At 45.9% G+C, this 15150-nt stretch overlaps 1 pseudogene across 1 annotated transcript; it reads left to right on the top strand.

Annotated features, from left to right (window-relative positions):
* Positions 1 to 720: 720 nt before the first annotated feature.
* Positions 721 to 14495, top strand: LOC308515535 (large ribosomal subunit protein uL14-like; annotated as a pseudogene). The gene is made up of 3 exons: positions 721 to 756; positions 1685 to 1736; positions 14089 to 14495. The product of its transcript is annotated as a large ribosomal subunit protein uL14-like (transcript).
* Positions 14496 to 15150: the final 655 nt, after the last annotated feature.

The raw sequence follows: 15150 nt of genomic DNA, 5'->3' as shown, positions 1-15150 counted from the left end.
AAAGGGGTTGGAGTCCACCGGGTGCTGAGGAGCTCTGGCACCAGAGCTGGTCCAGAGTCAGATAACGTCAAGGGTGTGTCCCTCCAGAGGCAAAGCACAGAGTTCTTGTGTCCATTCACAGACCTGGAGGCAGGGGGTAGCGTCTGGGCTTCCCCCAGGAGTCACGATGGTAGATTAGCTTCAAGATGAGCCAGCTCTGTCGGCACACTCCACCCCTCTAATCGCCTCTGACAATCTCATCGCAATGTTCCCTGAGCCTCAGAGAGGGCCCTCTGGGTGACACGTTGTATTCATTCTGTTCAGCTTGCAGGCAAAGGCCGCAGCCACAGTAGATGTAGCAGCAGGCTAGGATACCTATAACTAGTATAAAACAAGGATAAAGAGTAACTATAGCCCCAAGACACAAACCATGATGATAACCATTGGGAAAATGAAAGTTTTGACAAGATGCGTATTTACTCATGTGTGTCCTGTACGGCAAGGCTGACATCGCCTGAGTTATCAGGAATGTATATGCAACATTGAGTTTTAATGATGACATAAGTCCCACCTTGAGCAGGTGTTAAAACACCCAGTGTCATCTATAAATATAAAACCCTAACATGCAACTAGACCAAAGGGTGGAACAACCGAACAACTGGTTGCTATGACGTGTGCTAACCACCAGAGGGTGTGCGTGGAACATGGCAGGCATTGGCAGCAGGCAGTAGAGCACGGAGCATGGCGGGCATCCGCTGCAGCAGGATGGTTGAGCAGGTGAGTGGGGGCGCCAGACCAAGGGGGGGTGCTGGTCGCTGTCATCAGGGCAAGCCTCTAGTGGTTACTGAAAATTCTTTGCTCCTGCGCCAGTGCCGGCCCCGCTCGCACCTGCTGCTGGTGCTGGAACCACCATTCACCTGCTGCCCTGATCTCCTCTCAGGGCTTCTCGGCCTCCCCCTGCTCCTGAGGGGTGATTGGGGCCGGCAGCCGCCTCTCACACCTGCTACCGGCGCTGCCTCTCACACCCACTGCTGGCATTGGCCCCACTTGCACCCGCTGCTGGTGCCGGCATTGGCCCTGATTTCTCGGCGCCATCAGCGGGTGCAAGTGGCGGCTGCTGGCCCTGATCACCCCTGAGGGCTTCTCCATCTCCCCCTGCTCCTAAGGGGCGGTTGGGGCAGCAGTTGCCACTAGCACTGACGACACTGGCCCCAATCGCTCTGCACCATTAGCAGGTGTGAGCGGGGCTAGTGCCATCAGCGTGTGGGAGTGGCAGTGGCAGGAACAGGGCTGACTGCAGACAGAGGAGTGGGATCCACGGTGGGAGGGGCCGGGCGGGGACACGGAGGATGGGCTGAGACCTGCCCCTGTGCCCACTGCAGCCTCGCAGCCCACAGTTCCTTTCAAGGTGCACAAATTCATGCACTGGGCCCCTAGTAATTTTGAAGCACATCTTTCCTTGTGTAAACCATTTCTGTATGAACCAGTGCAATGCTCTGGAATCTGGAATCTGTCGTTCACAGCACGTTGTGTGTGACTAGTTACCGCTTCTGTGGGCCGAAAGGTATCCCCAACATCCAGGGAAGGCACAGAAATAGCTGTGTGGTGGTCATCCCAATAGAAAACACTCCTTGTCCACCTACTGGCTAAATGGGTGTAAGTTACAGGTTTAGTAACTGTTTTAGTCCACATCTCTGTACCCAAGGAAAACCTAGAGTGCACCACCCAAGCCAGTCCAGGGACAGCCATGACCATAGGTTGGAGCTACCTAGCCATTCTGTCCCAGTCCATGCCAACCAGGCAATGCCAGGATGCTGAGCCAGTCAGTAGCACCAGTCAGTGGTTTGGAGTACAGTGACATTTGCAGATTGCTGTCGAGGAAGCCCGCCCGTTTCTCTGGTACTATTAGCACAGTGTGTGGTTGGCTTATTCCCAGAATAATGGGGCAACTTGGCTCAGATGCCCTGCTGTGGGTGTGAGCCAGATGAAACCATCCCAGATTTGCAAAAGCCTTCCTTGTAGCGGTTGTTCTGGGATTTGATGGTGGGAAGCCTGAGTTTTGTTTTTTGTAACTGAGGGGTTGCTAGGACGATCACCTATTTCTGTGTGGCATTGACAGAGAAAGGTTTGCCATGTCCCGTTCTGTTAAAAGAGGCAGTTACAGGCCAATTATATGCCTCATCATTAGTAAACCCAGTGGTAAATATGGTGCTTTGGCCTTGAGGAAGCCTTGTAAATACCTGTAATTCCAACCAATCAGGTTGTGCAGGTGATACTCACCAGGACAGGCCGGACATGCCATTGGCATCACTTTGAGCCCAAGGTAGGAAAACATTCACTTCTCCACAGGCAGGGACGAGCAGCATCAGGACCAAGAAGCTATGGATGAAAATACGGATGTTTAGTGGATACAAAATGAAAACAGCATCCCTTGTTCGTTAAAATGTACTGTATGCAGCTTGCAGATTCTGGGCAGGTGGTGCATCCCAGGCATGCTGCGTGAGGGGCAAGGGTGCCGGGATTATTTATAAAGAGAGTGGGGTAGCAAAAGGCCATGCTAACTGACCTACCTTAGTGCCCTTTGGTATTGGTGTCTGTCCATTGTACTGATACACAGAGTGTTTGGGCCCAGACTCCTGAAGGATCGACAGGCACCACGTTAGCTGGCCAGGACACTCCTCACTCTCAGGCAATGAATATCCTATTCAGCCTGGTGGCGGGCAGGGGAGGGGCCCTAATCCAATCCCCATTCAAGGGTCCCGTCTCCTGGTTCGACATCTCGAGGAGCTCTGAACTGCAGAGCCCCCCTTATCAGCTCTGGCACCAGGGCATTAGTGATTAGGCCATAGCTTTTCAACGAACTCTCTTTGTAACAGTACCCAGGGAGCCAACCCCGTGCTGGCATTGGCCGAATTTATTTTCCTGATCGCCTCGGCGATGACCTTTTCCACCTGTGCGAAGTAGAGAATTGTAAAAGGGCAAACAGCTGTGCCCTTAAAATATCATTTTTTCTTCCAATCAAGCCAGCAGCCTCTGAGTTACAGGCTCAGTGAAATCTCCATTTTATATCCCTCTCCTGGGCCCAATCTTGGACATCATGTCCAATAAAATGTGTACCTCGGCCACTGCCAATGCACCATACACAACACTAACTTGTCCTAATCCCTTCATTGTGGCTGTTGGGTTGGTTCTTTTGCAAGGAAAGGCTTGCAGCGGTCCGGTTGCAGTATCCACACATGTTAAGAAGGCATATTTCTGTCCTTGGCAGAGACCCAATGTAATCTACCTGCCAGTCTTGTACAGGGATGGATGCTTTGTGTATATGTCCTGGTATGTGTGGGGTGCAGCGGGGGCACCAGGGAGAACACTCCAGGCAATTGGCTACTGCCACCACTATATCAGCACAAGAGAGGGGCAGTCTGGCCCCCTTTATTATTTGCCATCCCAGCCACGCACTGCGGTGCCCACTCTCCTTGGCACCCAGTCTGCTGGTTTGGGTGTTTGTGAAGGAGCCGGTGTCCTGATCTTTTCTAGCACATCAACCTCCTTTCTGGGAGGTGGGTCAGACAAGTGAGCAGAGATGTGACAGACTGTCAGACTAGCACAGCCATGGGCAAACTATGGCCCGCGGGCCGGATCCAGCCCGTTCGGCTGTTCTATCCGCCCTGCGGAGCCGAAAGAGCAGAGGGTTCTCTTGCTCTCCCCTCCGCTCCTTCACCAGCAGCAGTGTTAACATGTATTAGTTCACACAAACACTCCATCCATGCTTTTGTTCCGGCCCTCTGGTCCAGTTTACGAACCCATTGTGGCCCTCGAGTCAAAAAGTTTGCCCACCCCTGGCCTAGCAGTTGGCTCCTGGAACATTTCCCATTTTCTGCCATATTGTGGCCCCCACAACAGCTTCCTTAGTCCTTGTCAGCTATCCGGTGCCCATTGTGCCAGCCAGCACTGAGACCCTAATATAGCCCAACTGTTTGTACAGAGGACCATAGGCCATGGTTCATGTGTACATACCAGCCATGTGGCCCTTAGTTCTGGCCACTGGCTACTGTTGTACTCCCATCACTATTGTGTCTGTCAGGGGTTGGATGGCTACCGCAGTCCACACACAAGGATTACCTTGGCTAGGCCCATCTATATGCCATGCCTACTTTCACTGATGAGGGCATCTCTTGTGGGGACTCTACAGTGGGGGCTCCTGTAATACACTGGCATCCAAACGACATGTAACCCATTGCCTAAAGGGCTTGTGGAAAGGGCACTGCTGCAAATATGCATGCCCTTTCTGCAAGGTGGGGGCGTGGGCAGCAGCTCAAGCAGGCCTTGCAAACAACCCTTCTATCCAACCTTTAGTGGGAGGCCTATCTGCACTATCACCCGTAGTGTGGCAGTGATGGGTTCTTGGACTCTGAACTGCAGGTTGCAGTGCTTTATACACCCCCAAGGCCTATTGTTCAAGGGGAGAATAGCAGGTCTCTGTACCTTCCATAATTGGGACCAGCACACAAGGGGATGGCTTACCCTTTTTGAGTTTGCCGTAGGCCCAATTAGTTCCCCTGGGGCTTACAGTCACGACCAAAGATATGAGTACCCCAGCAAGGGGGGAACCCACGGCCTGAGCCTGGGCTATTAGAATCTTTGCTTTCTCAAATCCAGCTTCCTGATCCCCTTCCCAACATCAATGAGTGCCTTTCTTTATCAGTCAATATAATGTGTAGAAACATTGAGCCATTATATTGCTGCCCGAGGGCAATGATAGCCTGCTAGTATCCTAAAAAGCCTAAAAAAATATTTTAGGTGTGGGAAAATGGTGTATCTTGCCAATGACAGTGCCCTGAATGAGATGCATTTACCTGACCAGGTGACCCCTAGGAGCTTCACAGCTATGCTCAGGCCTTGTATCTTTTACGGATTGATGGCCCATCCTCTGGCTGGGAGATGGGCAAACAGGATGTCTAAGTATTGCTGTAATCATTGCAGTTCTTCATAGGTTAGCATCTCATCATCAATACAATGAAACCATTGGACATGGGAGAGGGTGTATACAAAGACAAATCTCTAGCAACTATCCCATGGCAGACAGTCTATGTAAACATCCTTGAGGGAGCACTTGGAAGGTATATTCCAAGTGGGAAACATGTTTTCTAACAGTTTCTTTGCCACTGTGAGGACATCAGCCTTGCATCAGGGGAAGGCTTCAATCCATCTGGAAAACGTACACACAACAAGAAGAACGTATTGACAACCCATACTAAGTGGCAGTGGCATGAAGTCCAGCTTAATTGCCTGATGGTGGATGAAGGAATGCAAAAAACTGAAAAATGGGGTTTGCCCAGGAGCCTGGAAGAATCAAGTGACTCGGTTGGGTTTCCCATAACCTCAACTATTTATGTAATTTACAGCCATTGTCTACCCATTTACATTTTCCTGATTCAGGAGCAGACTGCTGTCATGTTACAAGGATATCAGGATGATAAAAGACTGGCATTAAGGAGTCATTTTTGCAGAAGCAGAATGGACTTCATCCATATGTATACCACAGTCTTCATAAATTGTGTTGCTGCTGACTTTTAAAAATATTTTTAATATATTTTTATTGATTTCAGAGAGGAAGGGAGAGGGAGAGAAAGATAGAAACATCAATAATGAGAGAGAATCATTGATTGGTTGCCTCCTGCACACCCCACACTGGGGATCGAGCCTCAACCCCTGGCATGTGCCCTTGACCAGAATTGAATCTGCGATCCTCTCAGTCCTCAGACTGACACTCTATCCACTGAGCCAAACCAGCTATTTTTATTGTTGATAGTATTACAGATGTCTCCCATTCCCCTCCAACTTTACACCCTTCCTCCCAGCTCCTATCCACCTCTCCCAGGTCTTCATGCTACTGCCTTTTTATGAAAGTCAGCTAGGGCATTCCAAATACAGAAGGCTAGCTTTTACTATTGAGAAGATTCAGTATTCTTAAGCAATCAAAGACCCACATAATATCTTATCAGGAGAAGACCCATAGTCCAAGAAAACTGTCCTTTTAATAGAAGGAAAGAAAACCAAACTCTAGTTTTGTATCAGCTGACTTTTAATATTTAAATCCACTTATTTAATTGAATCTATTTTAATCTTAGTAGGTTACCCACAAGAACTTCATGAGACTAAAGGCATGTTTGCTTTAATTATGCCAACAAACTTAAAGTAGCTTGGGTGTTAAATATTTTATCAGATCACATGATCCTGAAAAGCACTGGGTTAGTTCCTATATTTTTGAGAATTTTAGAATATCCAATCCCTGTGCACTGGTTTACTTTTTAAGTCAATTAAACATAGCTCTTTTACAACTTAGCATTACCATCTATTGGTCGAAAATGCTGCATAGATACAACACATAGAGACCCACAAGAACATGCAAACAGAGACCTCATGGCTTTTATAAAATAAGTGGGACCTGTTTAAAGGACCTTTGTCCACCCCACCCCACCCTCAACCTGTATTGGCCAGTCCCAATGCTAACAGAGTCGCAGACATTCTAATATCTTTTCCTAGTTTCCATTTTTCCTCTAATTTACTAAACCCTGGCTTCTACCTCTAGCTGGGCATCAGTGACCAACCAAGCCAAACCACCCATAAGAGGGACCAGCCTAATATAGCTGTGACCATAAATATTCCTGCCTTGAGTCAGTGTAGCTCCTCAAACAGGTGCACGAGGCCTGCCTGAGTTTCCAGGGAGTCCCTGTGCTCATGTGGCAGGCATGGGCATCTAGCATATCGGCCATCTCTCCCCACATGGAAGTAGATAGCCAACTCGGGAATTACTCCGAGGATGCCTCTTTACTAAAGCCCATTTCTTCCATCTCTTCGTTGGTTCATCAATTATTCATACCCACAGGGAAAAGCCCCAAGATTGAAAAATCTACTCCCAAAGGAGGGCAGTGAACAAAAAAAGAAAAAAGAAAAAGACTGTCCACTCCATTCTGGTAATCCATAGAGTTTATTAAAGGAACTTACATGGGAGGCGCATCTTGGGCAGTGGCATGAGGACACGGAACTGTTCTACCTTCCTCCCCCAGACTCTGCTTTATAGCTAAAAACAGTGAGTCTACGTGTTTGGGAAGGAATGTGTGTTTAATCTAAGGTGAGGGGGACCACCAGGTGCAGAGAAGGCTCTGGGGCCAGAGCCGGTGAGGAGGAAGATCGTGTCCAAGGTGGCACACTCCAGGGGCGAGCAGAGTTCTTGTGTAGGTTGCATGCCTGAGGGGGGGGGGGGGCAGGTCTGGGCATCACCCAGGGAGATGTGGATTAGCTTCAGGACAGAATCAGCTCTGTCCACACCTTGGGACTTCCATGTAGGAGGGGAAAAATCTCCTCTCTCACTTAGGTTATTGTTATTTTGGTTCTCAGTTCTTTGCAGTTGAACCTAATTCTAGTTAATCTATCTATACTAATTAAAGGGTAATATGCAAATGGTTGGGATGCCCTCACGCATAATGACCGATCAGCAGGCTGCGTGTGCAGCAGGCACAGATGGGCGGGAACTTGCAGCATTGGGGACTTGCGTCACGCCATCACAATCCATCACCAGGAGGCGTGGGGCCCAGCGGAGGCCTCCACATAGCGAGGCCTGGGGGTCCCGTGGCTCCATGTGGCACAGAGGTGGGACCCCTGGCTCCGGCCCACCTTTTTGGGGCAATCTATCAAGCCCCGGATGGGTGGCCGGGGCCTACTTCTTTGGAGCAATGGATCACAGGGCTCCTGCTCTGTGATAGGGCACAGGCCAGGCTGGAGGACCCCTCCCAAGTGCATGAATTTTGTGCATTGGGCCACTAGTATATACCCTATATAATAAAAAGCTAATATGCTAATTGACCTAATGGCAGAATGACCAGTTATGCACTGACCACAGGGGGCAGATGCTCAATGCATGAGCTGCCCCCTGGTGGTCATTGTGCTCCCAGGGGGAGATCCAGTCAGCCAGAAGCTGGGCTCATGGCTAGCGAGTGCAGTGGTGGTGGCGGGAGCCTCTTCCACCTCCTTGGCAGTGCTAAGGATGTCCAACTGACGGCTTCAGTCGGACAACCCCTAAGGGCTCCTGTGCGAGAGGGCACAGGCGAGGCTGAGGGGCCCTCCCCCTCCCCTGAGTGCATGAATTTCATGCACCAGGTCTCTAGTATATATATAAAAGCCTAAGCAACCATTGTACTGGTAGCTATGATGCGCACTGACCACCAGGGGGCAGACGCTCAATGCACAGGCATGGAAACATGGAACAGACTGAGGAATCTCAGCTGGAAAAGGGGAGCAGGGAGCGGGGAGGGCAGGAAGAGATTAACCAAAGATCTTATATGCATACTAGAGGCCCAGTGCGTGGATTCCAGTACTGGTAGGGTCCCTTGGCCTGGCCTGTGGGGATTGGGCTAAAACTGGCAGTCTGCCAAAACCGGTTTGGCTCAGTGGATAGAGCGTCGGTCTGCGGACTGAAAGGTCCCAGGTTCGATTCCGGTCAAGGGCATGTACCTTGGTTGCAGGCATATCCCCAGTGGGAGATGTGCAGGAGGCAGCTGATCGATGTTTCTCTCTCATCGATGTTTCTAACTATCTCTCTCCCTTCCTCTCTGTAAAAAATCAATAAAATATATTTAAAAAAAAAAAACTGGCAGTCTGACATCCCACAGGGGTCCCGGATTGCAAGAGGGCACAGGCCAGGCTGAGGGACCCCACTGATGCACAAATACATGCACCGGGCTTCTAGTGTAAATATAAGAAAAATAAGTCAGTGTAACAGAATTACATTAAATAAAATAGAATTTGGAGCTAAAGTAAGTATTAAGAAAGAAGGGCAGTACCTAAAAATAAAAGAAACAATTTCTCCCCCCCCCCAAAAAAAATTTGAACTTAAATGTACTTATTAAAATAGTATCATAGAAGATGGCGGCATAGGTAAACACCAGAGATTGCTGCCTCACACAACCACTTCAAAAATACAACTAAAAGACGGAACGGACATCACCCAGAGCCACAGGAAGGCTGGCTGAGGGGAAATTCTACAACTAGAAGGAAAGAGGAAAGCATACCGAGACTCAGAGGAGGCGCAGTGCAGAAAATACAAAGGTGCGGAGGTGAGTGCGGAGCGGGCTGGCGGCTGAGGGCACGGTTGTCTGTTTCAATCCAGAAGGAGTCTCAGGCTCTAAGCTCCAGATCCGGGTGAGTCTCTGGGGACACAGACTCAAACGGGAGAAGCAGGATTGTCTGGCATCGGTCGGAACTCGAGGGCAACTTTCTCTCTGAGGTTTGCAGCTGTTGCTGGGACTCTGAGAGGCAGAGCCCCTGGGGACGGGACTGAGAGCAGCCATAACTGCTCGCTCCGCCCGCCCTGTTGATCCCCTGAGACCCGCCCCACCCAAGCCCTGCACAGAGGCATTTTCGGGATAGCCTTAGGCAAAGGCTAGATTAGCACCTCCCTAGAGGACAGAAGTTCTCCCACTGCAGACACAGCTGATTCTCACAGCCAGTTGGCCTGGAAGTCAAATCCCCCCCAGTATTACCTACAACAATCAAGGTTTAACTACAACAAGAGGGCACACAAAGACCACAAGGGGGTGCACCAAAAAAGCATAAAAAATGCGGAGACAAAGAAACAGGACACAACTGACAGAAATGGAGGATATAGAATTCAAAACCACACTTTTAAGGTCTCTCAAGAACTGTCTAGAAGCCGCTGATAAACTTAGTAAGGTCCTCGAAAAGACTGATGAGACTGCCAATAAATATAGTGAGATCCTCAAGAAATCTAATGAGACCCTCGATGTTGTGATAAAGAACCAACTAGAAATTAAGCATACACTGACTGAAATAAAGAATATTATACAGACTCCCAACAGCAGACCAGAGGAGCGCAAGAATCAAGTCAATGATTTGAAATTCGAGGAAGCAAAAAACACCCAACCAGAAAAGCAAAATGAAAAAAGAATCCAAAAATACAAAGATAGTGTAAGGAGCGTCTGGGACAGCTTCAAGCGTACCAACATCAGAATTATAAGGGTGCCAGAAGATGAGAGAGAGCAAGATATTGAAAACCTATTTGAAGAAATAATGACAGAAAACTTCCCCCACCTGGTGAAAGAAATAGACTTACAAGTCCAGGAAGCACAGAGAACCCCAAACAAAAGGAATCCAAAGAGGACCACACCAAGACACATCATAATTAAAATGCCAAGAGCAAAAGACAAAGAGAATCTTAAAGGCAGCAAGAGAAAGAAACTCAGTTACCTACAAGGGGGTACCCATACGACTGTCAGCTGATTTCTCAACAGAAACTTTGCAAGCCAGAAGGGAATGGCAAGAAATATTCAAAGTGATGAATACCGAGAACCTACAACCAAGATTACTTTATCCAGCAAAGCTATCATTCAGAATTGAAGGTCAGATAAAGAGCTTCACAGATAAGGAAAAGCTAAAGGAGTTCATCACCACCAAACTAGTATTATATGAAATGCTGAAAGGTATCCTTTAAGAAGAGGAAGAAGAAGAAAAAGGTCAAGATACAAATTATGAACAACAAATATGCATCTATCAACAAGTGAATCTAAGAATCAAGTGAATAAATAATCTGATGAACAGAATGAACTGGTGATTATAATAGAAACAGGGACATAGAAAAGGAATGGACCAACTATTCTTGGGGGAAAAGGGGTGTGGGAGATGCGGGAAGAGACTGGACAAAAATCGTGCACCTATGGATGAGGACAGTGGGTGGGGTGTGAGGGCGGAGAGTGGGGTGGGAACTGAGAGGAGGGGAGTTATGGGGGAAAAAAGAGGAACAATTGTAATAATCTGAACAATAAAGATTTAATTTAAAAAAATAAAATAAAATAAAATAGTATCATATATGTGTGTGTGTATATATATGTACACACATATATATATTAGACCAATTTTAGGTTCACAGGAAAGTTGAATGGAAAATACACGGTTTTCCCACATATCTCCTACCCCGCCCCCCCCCCCCACACACACATGATCTCCCCCATTATTAACATCCCCCACCAAAGTGGTACATTTGTTCCAATCAATGAACCTACATTGACACAGCATTATCACCCAGAGTCCACAGTGTCCATTAGTGTTCATTCCTGGTCTTGTATATTCCATGGGTTTGGAAAAATGTATAATGATGTGTATCCCCCACTGTAGTACCCTAAGCATCCTCTGTACTCTGCTGATTCATCTTTCCCTCCCTGCTAACCTCTGATAACCACTGATCTTTTTACTGTCTCCATAGCTTTACCTTCTCCAAAATGTCATACAATTGAAATCATACCATATGTAGCCTTTCCGTATTGGCTTCTTTCACTTAGTAATGTGCATTTAAGTTTTCTGCATGTCTTTTCATGTTTTGATAGCTTATTTCTTTTCATGATGAATAATATTCCCTTCTCTGGATGTACCACACTTTATCCATTTACCTACTGAAGGACATCTGATTGTTTTGAATTTTGGCAATTATGAATAAAGCTGCTATAAATAAGCTCTTATAATTTTTTCAGAGACAAGAAAAAAAGAAAAGCTACTTAACTCATTTTATGAGAATAGTGTAATTTGGATAACCAAATACAAAAATAAAATTATACAAGCATTTGAGATCTTATTTCCTGGCAATTGTGATCAGTTTGGCTAAAATAAGCTAAAACTCACCCTCGCCAGTGTGGCTCAGTTGGTTGGAGCATCACCCCTTGCAAGAAAGGTTATGGGTTCAATTCCTGGTCAGGGCGCATACCCAGGTTGTGGGTTTGATTCCTCACTGGAGTACATATGGGAGGCAACCAATCAATGTTTCTCTCTCACATCTCTTTCTCTCTCTCTCTCTCTCTCTAAAAATCAATAAAAACATATTCTTGAGTTAGGATTAACATAAAATAAAACTCTTAAACAATAAATAAATAAAATAAAATTATATCTCAATGTCTCTTATAAATTAAAAAAGTAAATTACAATAATTTTAAATCAAATTTAATACTATATTAAGAAAACAAACCAAAAAAACCAACAACATTATGACCAAGTAGGGCCTTTGGGGAACACCAGGTTGAGAGAGGTTGCCTAGTGTATAGTTAAGACAGAAGGTTTTGGAGCCAGTATGTCTGATATTTCCTAGCTGTGTGACCATGGGCAATTTGCCTAACCTCTCTGTGCCTTGGTTTTCTCACTTCTAACAGGGATATAATTATAGTTCCTATCTCATAGGATTATTGTGTAGATTAAATGAGTGAAATAAGTCAAGAACTTAGAAAAGAGCCTCAATTAGTTCTCATCTCATCAAACACAGTGGACAGAGAGGCCACTAAAGAAAGAAGAGATACAAGACTGACATCAGCAAAGATGCTGGCCAAGGATGACAAGACAGAAACCTCCTTGGGGGACAAAGGATGCCACTCTGGGATGGGAAGAACCCAGAATTAACTGAGTTTTGAACCTAAGGTGACAAAGAAATTACTGAATTGGACTGAATTTCCTTGAATAGGAGCAATCAGGTTTTTGCATCAGGCAGAATTGGGGCTCAGAGTCAGAAATGAACTGAGTGATAGAAAGTACAGTCCATTTTAGCACTCCAAGTCAGGCTGTGAACATAAGCAGAACATTGTGCAAAATAAAAATGTAAAGTCCCTTGTTCAAAGAGCAGGAATCATGTGCTATTAAAGGTACTAAAAATGTAATGCTTTTTCCTTTCTTTCAAGATCTCTTTTTTAATTTGCTATTTACAATTGTTCTGAGCAAAGAAAATTTTAAAAACTTAAATGATTAGCCTGAATGACCATTCATCTTTATATTGTGCAGTGGCAGTCCTAAATGCAAATTTAGAAACACTGAATTCATATGTTGAACCATTGGAATTACCCAATCCATATTTCATAGCTCATACAGGAATATGTGTTTTGTTCTTACCCGAACAGTGGGGACACTGCACAAAACTAAAGTGGCTTTATTTCGTTTTATGAGGCACACACGTCCTACCAGCACTCTTTCTTCTCCTTCGCCTTAATGATTAGTAAGGAAGCACTGAAAGGAAAGGAGCTATGGATTGGCCTCTTTCCCTTTCCTTCTGCAACACAGCAGCATTCACATCGCACCTTGCACTCACTCTGAGTCCTTGCTGAAGACCCACGTGTCATGGGCCCATCCGAAGCCAGGGAAGAGAATGTTATAAGGAGGTTCAGTGTGGGAAGAAAACGTGGAGGCTACTCATGACCTTAGAGCAGTGATTTTCAACCTTTTTCATCTCCTGGCACACATGAACTAATTACTAAAATTAATGTGAGAGAGATACATCACAATGTGGATTCCACCCCGTTGTACCTAGTGCCTGGTACATAGTTCGCAGTCAACAAACATTAGCTTTAAAAACAGAGTGAAGTAGTATTAGCATCTCCATTTCATATAACTGTAGGTGTGCCTAACTCCAGACTTCCAAGCACTCCAATAAATGACTTCACAGCCTGCTCAATTGCCACTCTTAAGCAGATTGCCCTTCTGTTAAGCAGATTATTGATTAAACCCTCAGGCAAAGAAATTTACGGAAGTGTTTAAAGTACTAACAGAAGCTGGATAAAGTATTTTTAATACAGTACTTATTTTTTTATCCTTATAACAATTACATACTCTGCCCTCAGCACACATGGTGAATACAGGGAACCACACTTTTCCATCAAGTCAGTATCTGGGAAAACCAGCAGGCTTAAAGACCAGTCAACACTAAAATGTGAGCGCCACCTGCTGCTGAGAAACTTAAAAGCACGCTCAGATAGTCTTAATGTCTGTTTTGTTGTTTTAAATTGATTTTTAGAGAGAGAGGAAGGGAGAGGGATAGATAGAAACATTGATCGGTTGCTTTCTGCACACCCCCTACTGGGCATCGAGCCCGCAGCCCAGGCACGTGCCCTAACTGGGAATCGAACTGGTGACCTCTTGGTTCAGGTCTTGAATTAGTTCAAGGTGTTACTTATTCCAGAGATCCTTCCTAGGGATGAAACTTAGATGATACTTATTTTAGTTATCTAGTTAAAAGTTAAAACTTGAGTTTTTTCCATCCCTTTCTGGAGTCCAATATGTCAAAATGAGGACGTGGTGGGTCCTCCGGGGCGAAATGCCAATTTCCTGGGTCTTCTGGTAGGAGCCGTGATCAACTGTGCTGTCAACACAGGAGCCAAAAATCTGTATATTATCTCTGTGAAGGAGACCAAGGGACGATGCAACAGACTTCCTGATGCCGGTGTAAGTGACATGGTGATGGCCACAGACAGAAAAGGCAAACCAGAGCTCAGAAAGAAGGTACATCAGTGAGGGTAATTCGATAATGAAAGCCATGCCGGAGAAAAGATGGCGTGTTTCTTTATTTTGAAGATAATGCGGGGGTCATAGTAAACAATAAAGGCGAAATGAAAGGTTCTGCCATCACAGGACCAGTTGCAAAGGAGTATGCAGATTTTTGGCCCGGGATTGCACCCACTGCTGGCAGCATTGCATGATTCTCTGGTGTATTTATAAAGGAAAAACCCATTAAAAATTATTGACACTCAAAGAAAAAAAGTTAAAACTTGGAAAGTTCCCTTTAACTAGCAGTTAATTAGTTAACTGGGCAAATATTTGTGCACTGTCCCCGTTTTAACCCAGGTATGTGCCCTTGACTGGAATCGAACCCAGGACTCTTCAGTCGGCAGGCTGATACTCTATCTACTGAGCCAAACTGGTTAGGGCAGAAGTTTTAAGTTTTAAAATTTGAATTAGCCCTAGCCAGTTTGGCTCAGTGGATAGAGCGTCAGCCTGCGGACTGAAGGGTCCCAGGTTCCATTCTAGTCAAGGGCATGTACCTCAGTTGCAGGCTCCTCCCCTGCCAGGCCCTGGTTGGGGCGTACGCAGGAGGCAACCAATTGATGTGTTTTTCTCACATGGACGTTTCTCTCTGTCTTACCCTCTCTCTTCCACTCTCTCTAAAAGTCAATGGAAAAAATAACTTCAGGTGAGGATTAAAAACAAACAAACAAAATTGAATTAAATTACATTAACATTAAGTAGTTTGAGTAATTGGCATTTTTTTTTTACACTTTTAAATACTCAACCAAAGCTATTTTTCTATTGATTTTAGAGTGGGAGAGAAAGAGAAAGACAGAGAGAAACATCATT

This window comes from Myotis nattereri (assembly GCF_964212035.1).
Source record: "Myotis nattereri genome assembly, chromosome: 3".
Lineage (NCBI taxonomy): Eukaryota > Metazoa > Chordata > Mammalia > Chiroptera > Vespertilionidae > Myotis > Myotis nattereri.
The sequence above is the reverse complement of the archived record's forward strand: the minus strand, read 5'-3'. Positions and strand labels throughout refer to the sequence as shown.